At 32.7% G+C, this 9807-nt stretch overlaps 1 long non-coding RNA gene across 1 annotated transcript; it reads right to left on the bottom strand.

Annotated features, from left to right (window-relative positions):
- Window positions 1-272: 272 nt before the first annotated feature.
- On the bottom strand, window positions 273-7699 carry LOC144430384 (uncharacterized). The gene is made up of 6 exons (XR_013479509.1): window positions 7577-7699; window positions 5664-5725; window positions 4374-4492; window positions 2902-2939; window positions 2154-2274; window positions 273-323 (listed from the first exon to the last, which is right to left on the bottom strand). It is a non-coding gene; the product is annotated as an uncharacterized LOC144430384 (long non-coding RNA).
- Window positions 7700-9807: the final 2108 nt, after the last annotated feature.

The raw sequence follows: 9807 nt of genomic DNA, 5'->3' as shown, positions 1-9807 counted from the left end.
TGCGCATACATCAGGAGCACCCAATGTTGGCTTGCATCGAACTATTTAGCATTTTAAACGTGAACGTGGGTCTGACTTTTTTATATAAATCTTACAATTTCGAGAGAAAACACATGATCAGATAAGTGGCATAACAATGCTGACTCTGATCGCAAGACCAGAGACGCGGTGCGCTCGCATCGAATTTTTTAGCATTTCAAACATGAACAGTGGTATACAGGAATCAATAGGCGTCTAATAAAATGTTCAAATAATATTTACTTGTAATATTCCTCGTTCGTTAGTTCGTGTCTCAGAATCTTTAACCTTCAATATTTCTTCATCTGAAAAAAGTAAGATATTGATAAATAAATTGTCGCAGAACTGTAGCTAGCATAATCAATGGACAGTGGGACTGAATTTATCGGATCTTTTGCACAAAGCTCCCGCCACGTTTTAAAATGACATATTAGTAATTATCCATTTGGGGTTAGGAATGATTTAAAAATTTGAATTTCCAGTGCAATCTTCATTCCTAACTTAAACTGGATAATTACTAGTTCTCTTATTTTGAACGTTGGTAGGGTCTTTGTACAAAGATCCAATCCATACACAATAATATATTAAAGTAAAAAGGCTATGGCGAATCTCTATTAAACCATGGATTTTGCGCTACATTTGCGAAAGTTTTGAAAGTAAGTGTATTAAAACGGTAAAAACGGACTTAGTTAACTTTTTATTCATAACTATCATATATGTGTCCATCAGCTCTTTCACGAAGTATATTGTTAATGCTGAATATGTTTTGCTCACTATAACTTACAAGAGAGCTATGCTCAAATATATGGACACGAAATCCATAACGAAAGTTTTTACCATCATTTCCCTGAAAATCATATGGTTTTCGTGTCCCACGCGTCCCATGGGAAATACAAAGGTGTGTTATCCCATCCCATCTCATGGCACGTTTTCCATGGACAAGCCTGGACATAAGGTAACTTTGCGATAATGCGTATCCATATTAAGTTTTTGGCCACTCGGAAGCGTTGACACAAAATCTTAATATGGTGAGCTGGAGTGAATATTTAATTATTAGATGCAAACAGCTAATTTTCAAAGAGATGCTAAAATTGTACAAAATTCTGCCTAAAACTCAGCTATTAAACATGTACAACGATACTTCAAACACTTTTACGAAAATTTCTTCCCTGGTCTATTAAGGCATAGGTTCTCAAAGTGCTCCGTGGGAGAAACTTAGGCGCTCCGATTACTTAATAAAATACTGACTTGTCCAATTTTGTGACTGTCCAAAGAAGTAATAACACTAATAAAATTTGACATCAGTAGTGTCGAAATATGACAACGAGCGCAAATTCAAATGTAACATTATATATAAGTAAGATCGCTCGAGTAAAATATTCAATTCATAGCCGGTGCGATCATTCAAAATATCTTGTCAAAGTAATTTATTTGTGTTCTTCGTTACTCGAATTTTAGTCGGGAAAACTTTTACGATAATTTAATAAATGAAAAATCACTATTTGAAAATTGCACGAAATACGTCCCAAACTGCCAACTATAAGTAGACCGGAATCGTATTTTGAAGTTAATCAAATTTGATTTGTTTTTTCGGCACTCAAAATTATTTTAAAGATATCGACAAAATACGAACGATTGTAATTTAAAATATTGCAAAAAAAAATGTTCGATATATTTTGCATTAATTATTTTATATATCGTCACATACAGAGAAAAAGTCGTATTGGGCTCCATCGGTAGTTTCAAAATAGACAAAAGGTACATCGCGCGAACAATTTACTGTGTTTCCATTTCAGTTCCTATATGGTATACATTTTAAAGAAATACTAACATAACACAAATTTACAATGTCTGAAAAGCGTTTTCAATCTGCTGTGAGACTGCTAGAACAAAACTTATGGTGATATCTTCCGTTTAGTTTTAATATTTTATAATGCCGGTTTTCAATTAAGAAATTGGGTTGCAAATTCACCTGGTACTAAGCCTATTAAAATGTTTAGCATTTAAATTAAGTAAAGTAATTTTATCTTATTTAGGAATAGTAATAGATACCAATTTTAAAATTGATTGTGGGGATCCGTGAATAGTGGTGATGAATGTAAATTAGAAAGATTCAAAAGATTTTAATAACATACTTGCTCTTTAGACTCGAGGCAGCCACCTCTCTCAGTGATGCATAATCGGACGAATAACCCCGCATGTCTTTAGATATAATGATGAATTGTCTTTCCCTCTTTCAAGAAGTGTTTCAGAAAGCTGAAATTTATATGAGATAATGAAATGTAGGTAAATTTTGTATGATATTGATTTGAATTATATATAGATGTTCGAACTACGTCATTATTAAGTTTGAGGTTTATAAGGTACAGAAAATGTAATTTGACAGGAGCACAGAGAAACTATGCTTATACTTTAGAGTTTAGATACATAAAAATGAAAATATTAATTGTCATTTCATTGACAAATTTTTCACAGATTTCCCCCTAAATTACAAATATTACTTTGGAATGATTTGTCAGCGTATAATATTGCAACACATCATATAAAATATATTTATATTCATGAAGAGCACGTTGAAAATACGGCTACATATTCAAGAAAGGAAAATACCGAAAATAAGGCGGGAAAGATAAAATCTAACAAATTTTTCCTTTACGCCCCTCAATAAATTGTCCACGCCCTTGTGATAAGCTATGCTTATTCTAAAGATACAAAGACGACAACTTGTAGCATACTGATATCCATTTACATTCATTCTATATTATTTGCAAATTTTCAATATTATAAATATTACTTATTTTGAATGATCTGTCAGTGTGCTATGTTGTATCTCATTATCTAAATCTTAAATAGTTAATAGTTTATTAGTGTGTTATATTTTACCTTCAAGTTCTCTATAGTCTTTCCCTCCCAGCAACTTCCTGAAAATATAGGTCAATAAATAACTTCAGCCACAGACATTGTAGACATATATATATATAAATAAGAACAGGTCAGATTATTACTACGGAATAAACGATAAGGAAATAAGAATTATATTTCCAGATTCGAAAACTTATGAACATGGGACGGTATGATTACTGAGACTACTAGCAACGGATATATAGGCTGACTATAGTAGATTTACAATTTCGTGGGATCTCATGTATATAGTGATCTTTAAACTGGTTATCGAGCAGCGACACCCAAGTTTTTATTATCTAATTAAAAAAGTAAGAATTCCAGAGTTTTGAAACTACTATATCTCATATTGACGGCGTGTGCCGTATAAACGATCCAACTAACGCCATTCAGTAGAGATTATAAACGAGATTCACACGTGATTAGGCATACCACGACGTGACCCGCACCAACAATAGGGAAAATATGACATATATTCCCATGTCTCTAAATTTAAACAGTCCTGAACATATGAATACTTAGCACTTTTACCAAGGGGATATGGACCAAAAAAAGTTTACACTTGGTTGAATATAATTTACACAGTATTGTTTTTGAAAATTTTAGTTGGGACACGAGTTCTTTAAGGTGTAAGATTAACGGCTATCTTAATACACTTAGTATGACTCACTCTTATAATATCATTATTGGAAATTTGGGGCGATTTCAGTTTGAAGTATAGTTGGGAACATCAATGACATGGTTATCAACTGTTTACTACCAGAGCGTTTACTACCACGATGAGCTACAGTTAAATTTAAGACATTAGTCTGATTACCATTATCATTTGTGGCAAAAACGCTCATCAGATTAATAAAAAAGGCCAGGACTACGATTTCAGGGAAATTAGGCATATTAGTGTGTATATAGGCACCCCATGATAAACAACAAGGTAAACAATAAGTTTTAATATTTGCATGGTTATTAAGTTGGTGTTGTGTTTTAACCGAATTTCACTTAACGAGGCATAGTTCAAATCATTTCAGTATCTCTGCAGATATACACTGCTGGATTAACTTATAGTATCACTTTAAAAAAATTCACTGTTTGTAGTAATCACAACGTGACGACGCCCTATTGCGATGAAACGCCTTTTATTTATGCTGACCCAATGAACTTTACCTAAACTGACATTACAAGATAGTAATTGGTCTTTCGGTTTGGACGATTAAACGAAACAACAGCAGATGGGAAAACACAGCAGTTAGCCCCTAAACGTGCAGCGCTATACTGACTACGTCATTATTCACCGGATATTGCTACAGTTAATTTGTAGTACAGAATAGTTAATTTCGCGATTATACTCAAAATATTAAAAGTAATAATTTGTCTGTCGATTTCCCGAAAAAATATACAACATATTATTTATTTATAGACATGTAACGTGAAAGATTTCAAATGATATGATTACATACTTGCTCTTCAGACTTGATAGGCCTCCATCTCACTCAGTGATGAAAATCTGACACTTGACGAATTTCTTTTGGTGCAATGATAAATTGTTCTGTCGACTTTCAAGCAGTGTTTTAAAACGCTGAAAATCAATATATAGATCGTGATTTTGTGTAAGTCAATTCAAAATTTGAATTAAACTAAATTTCATGGAGCCAACTATGCCATTTTCAGGTAGTTAATTCATACAAATGTTATTTGACAGAGACACTACAAAGCTATGCTTATGCTAAAGATACAAAAAAACCAACTATGTAATTCAATTGAGGTCATTTTCAACTATGTCGCTGATTTCACCAAATTTACATCTTTTAGTCAAAATGATATGTTAGTGTATCATATTGTTCCTCATTTTGTATTGTTAAAGTGAGACTCTTTTCTGAATATTTTCTTCTAAAAATATACGTAAGTTTTAATAAAATACGTAACGGGTAAATTTCGACATTTAATTTCATAAAATTTAAAATTTAGAAAGTTTAGACGAATAGACGAATAAAATTTATTCAGCGATTGACATTAAATTTCAAATATAAACTCTATAACATATCAGGTGTAGTCTTCAAACTGCACAAATTGCAAATATTACAATAACAATGAAATACTCAATGAATTTATTTAACTCTTTCATGGAGTATATGACTAATTAATTACCTCTGATCAGTAATTTGTAGCATTATCACATTGTTCACGGTAGAGATCGCAAACTGGGGATCGCTATCCAGCAGGGAAGCGCGCAACGTATTTTAGGGGTCGCAAAGAGTACACCAATTTGATACAATATACTATATTTATTGTACTTTTTTGGACTTCTGCTTCGAAACAAAATTATTAAAGCTTGTGCAAAATCGAAATCTTACAATTTCGATAGAATGCACAGAATCAAAAAAGCGGCATAACAATGTTCGGACCTCCTGAAGTATGCCACCAAGATGGCGCACAACCTGAACTCGGGTTGTGTACCTGGCTAGGATTCAGGTTATGCGACATTTTGGTGCGCATACATCAGGAGCACCCAATGTTGGCTTGCATCAAACTATTTAGCATTTTAAACGTGAACGTGGGTCTGACTTTTTTATATAAATCTTACAATTTCGAGAGAAAACACATGATCAGATAAGTGGCATAACAATGCTGACTCTGATCGCTAGACCAGAGACGCGGTGCGCTCGCATCGAATTTTTTAGCATATCAAACATAAACAGTGGTATACAGGAATCAATAGGCGTCTAATAAAATGTTCAAATAATATTTACTTGTAATATTCCTCGTTCGTTAGTTCGTGTCTTTGAATCTGTAACCTTCAATATTTCTTCATCTGAAAAAAGTTAAGATATTGATAAATAAATTGTCGCAGAACTGTAGCTAGCATAATCAATGGACAGTGGGACTGAATTTATCGGATCTTTTGCACAAAGCTCCCGCCACGTTTTAAAATGACATATTAGTAATTATCCATTTGGGGTTAGGAATGATTTAAAAATTTGAATTTCCAGTGCAATCTTCATTCCTAACTTAAACTGGATAATTACTAGTTCTCTTATTTTGAACGTTGGTAGGGTCTTTGTACAAAGATCCAATCCATACACAATAATATATTAAAGTAAAAAGGCTATGGCGAATCTCTATTAAACCATGGGTTTTGCGCTACATTTGCGAAAGTTTTGAAAGTAAGTGTATTAAAACGGTAAAAACGGACTTAGTTAACTTTTTATTCATAACTATTATATATGTGTCCATCAGCTCTTTCACGAAGTATATTGTTAATGCTGAATATGTTTTGCTCTCTATAACTAACAAGAGAGCTATGCTCAAATATATGGACACGAAATCCATAACGAAAGTTTTTACCATCATTTCCCTGAAAATCATATGGTTTTCGTGTCCCACGCGTCCCATGGGAAATACAAAGGTGTGTTATCCCATCCCATCTCATGGCACGTTTTCCATTGACAAGCCCGGACATAAGGTAACTTTGCGATAATGCGTATCCATATTAAGTTTTTGGCCACTCGGAAGCGTTGACACAAAATCTTAATATGGTGAGCTGGAGTGAATATTTAATTATTAGATGCAAACAGCTAATTTTCAAAGAGATGCTAAAATTGTACAATATTCTGCCTAAAACTCAGCTATTAAACATGTACAACGATACTTCAAACACTTTTACGAAAATTTCTTCCCTGGTCTATTAAGGCATAGGTTCTCAAAGTGCTCCGTGGGAGAAACTTAGGCGCTCCGATTACTTAATAAAATACTGACTTGTCCAATTTTGTGACTGTCCAAAGAAGTAATAACACTAAAAAAATTTGACATCAGTAGTGTCGAAATATGACAACGAGCGCAAATTCAAATGTAACATTATATATAAGTAAGATCGCAGAGGATAAAAAGTTATCTCTCGAGTAAAATATTCAATTCATAGCCGGTGCGAGCATTCAAAATATCTTGTCAAAGTAATTTATTTGTGTTCTTCGTTACTCGAATTTTAGTCGGGAAAACTTTTACGATAATTTAATAAATGAAAAATCACTATTTGAAAATTGCACGAAATACGTCCCAAACTGCCAACTATAAGTAGACCGGAATCGTATTTTGAAGTTAATCAAATTTGATTTGTTTTTTCGGCACTCAAAATTATTTTAAAGATATCGACAAAATACGAACGATTGTAATTTAAAATATTGCAAAAAAAAATGTTCGATATATTTTGCATTAATTATCTTATATATCGTCACATACAGAGAAAAAGTCGTATTGGGCTCCATCGGGAGTTTCAAAATAGACAAAAGGTACATCGCGCGAACAATTTACTGTGTTTCCATTTCAGTTCCTATATGGTATACATTTTAAAGAAATCCTAACATAACACAAATTTACAATGTCTGAAAAGCGTTTTCAATCTGCTGTGAGACTGCTAGAACAAAACTTATGGTGATATCTTCCGTTTAGTTTTAATATTTTATAATGCCGGTTTTCAATTAAGAAATTGGGTTGCAAATTCACCTGGTATTAAGCCTATTAAAATGTTTAGCATTTAAATTAAGTAAAGTAATTTTATCTTATTTAGGAATAGTAATAGATACCAATTTTAAAATTGATTGTGGGGATCCGTGAATAGTGGTGATGAATGTAAATTAGAAAGATTCAAAAGATTTTAATAACATACTTGCTCTTTAGACTCGAGGCAGCCACCTCTCTCAGTGATGCATAATCGGACGAATAACCCCGCATGTCTTTAGATATAATGATGAATTGTCTTTCCCTCTTTCAAGAAGTTTTTCAGAAAGCTGAAATTTATATGAGACAATGAAATGTAGGTAAATTTTGTATGATATTGATTTGAATTATATATAGATGTTCGAACTACGTCATTATTAAGTTTGAGGTTTATAAGTTACAGAAAATGTAATTTGACAGGAGCACAGAGAAACTATGCTTATACTTTAGAGTTTAGATACATAAAAATGAAAATATTAATTGTCAGTTCATTGACAAATTTTTCACAGATTTCCCCCTAAATGACAAATATTACTTTGGAATGATTTGTCAGCGTATAATATTGCAACACATCATATAAAATATATTTATATTCATGAAGAGCACGTTGAAAATACGGCTACATATTCAAGAAAGGAAAATACCGAAAATAAGGCGGGAAAGATAAAATCTAACAAATTTTTCCTTTACGCCCCTCAATAAATTGTCCACGCCCTTGTGATAAGCTATGCTTATTCTAAAGATACAAAGACGACAACTTGTAGCATACTGATATCCATTTACATTCATTCTATATTATTTGCAGATTTTCAATATTATAAATATTACTTATTTTGAATGATCTGTCAGTGTGCTATGTTGTATCTCATTATCTAAATCTTGAATAGTTAATAGTTTATTAGTGTGTTATTTTTTACCTTCAAGTTCTCTATAGTCTTTCTCTCCCAGCAACTTCCTGAAAATATAGGTCAATAAATAACTTCAGCCACAGACATTGTAGACATATATATATATAAATAAGAACAGGACAGATTATTACTACGGAATAAACGATAAGGAAATAAGAATTATATTTCCAGATTCGAAAACTTATGAACATGGGACGGTATGATTACTGAGACTACTAGCAACGGATATATAGGCTGACTATAGTAGATTTACAATTTTGTGGGATCTCATGTATATAGTGATCTTTAAACTGGTTATCGAGCAGCGACACCCAAGTTTCTAATATCTAATTAAAAAAGTAAGAATTCCAGAGATTTGAAACTACTATATCTCATATTGACGGCATGTGCCGTATAAACGATCCAACTAACACCATTCAGTAGAGATTATAAACGAGATTCACACGTGATTAGGCATACCACGACGTGACCCGCACCAACAATAGGGAAAATATGACATATATTCCCATGTCTCTAAATTTAAACAGTCCTGAACATATGAATACTCAAACACTTTTACCAAGGGGATATGGACCAAAAAAAGTTTACACTTGGTTGAATATAATTTACACAGTATTGTTTTTGAAAATTTTAGTTGGGACACGAGTTCTTCAAGGTGTAAGATTAACGGCTATCTTAATACACTTAGTATGACTCACTCTTATAATATCATTATTGGAAATTTGGGGCGATTTCAGTTTGAAGTATAGTTGATGTTCCCAACTGTTTACTACCAGAGCGTTTACTACCACGATGAGCTACAGTTAAATTTAAGACATTAGTCTGATTACCATTATCATTTGTGGCAAAAACGCTCATCAGATTAATAAAAAAGGCCAGGACTACGATTTCAGGGAAATTAGGCATATTAGTGTGTATATAGGCACCCCATGATAAACAACAAGGTAAACAATAAGTTTTAATATTTGCATGGTTATTAAGTTGGTGTTGTGTTTTAACCGAATTTCACTTAACGAGGCATAGTTCAAATCATTTCAGTATCTCTGCAGATATACACTGCTGGATTAACTTATAGTATCACTTTAAAAAAATTCACTGTTTGTAGTAATCACAACGTGACGCCCTATTGCGATGAAACGCCTTTTATTTATGCTGACCCAATGAACTTTACCTAAACTGACATTACAAGATAGTAATTGGTCTTTCGGTTTGGACGATTAAACGAAACAACAGCAGATGGGACAACACAGCAGTTAGCCCCTGAACGTGCAGCGCTATACTGACTACGCCATTTTTCACCGGATATTGCTACAGTTAATTTGTAGTACAGAATAATTAATTTCGCGATTATACTCAAAATATTAAAAGTAATAATTTGTCTGTCGATTTCCCGAAAAAATATACAACATATTATTTATTTATAGACATGTAAATTGAAAGATTTCAAATGATATGATTACATACTTGCTCTTCAGACTTGATAGGCCACCAT

This window comes from Styela clava, chromosome 12 (genome assembly GCF_964204865.1).
Source record: "Styela clava chromosome 12, kaStyClav1.hap1.2, whole genome shotgun sequence".
NCBI lineage: Eukaryota > Metazoa > Chordata > Ascidiacea > Stolidobranchia > Styelidae > Styela > Styela clava.
The sequence above is the reverse complement of the archived record's forward strand: the minus strand, read 5'-3'. Positions and strand labels throughout refer to the sequence as shown.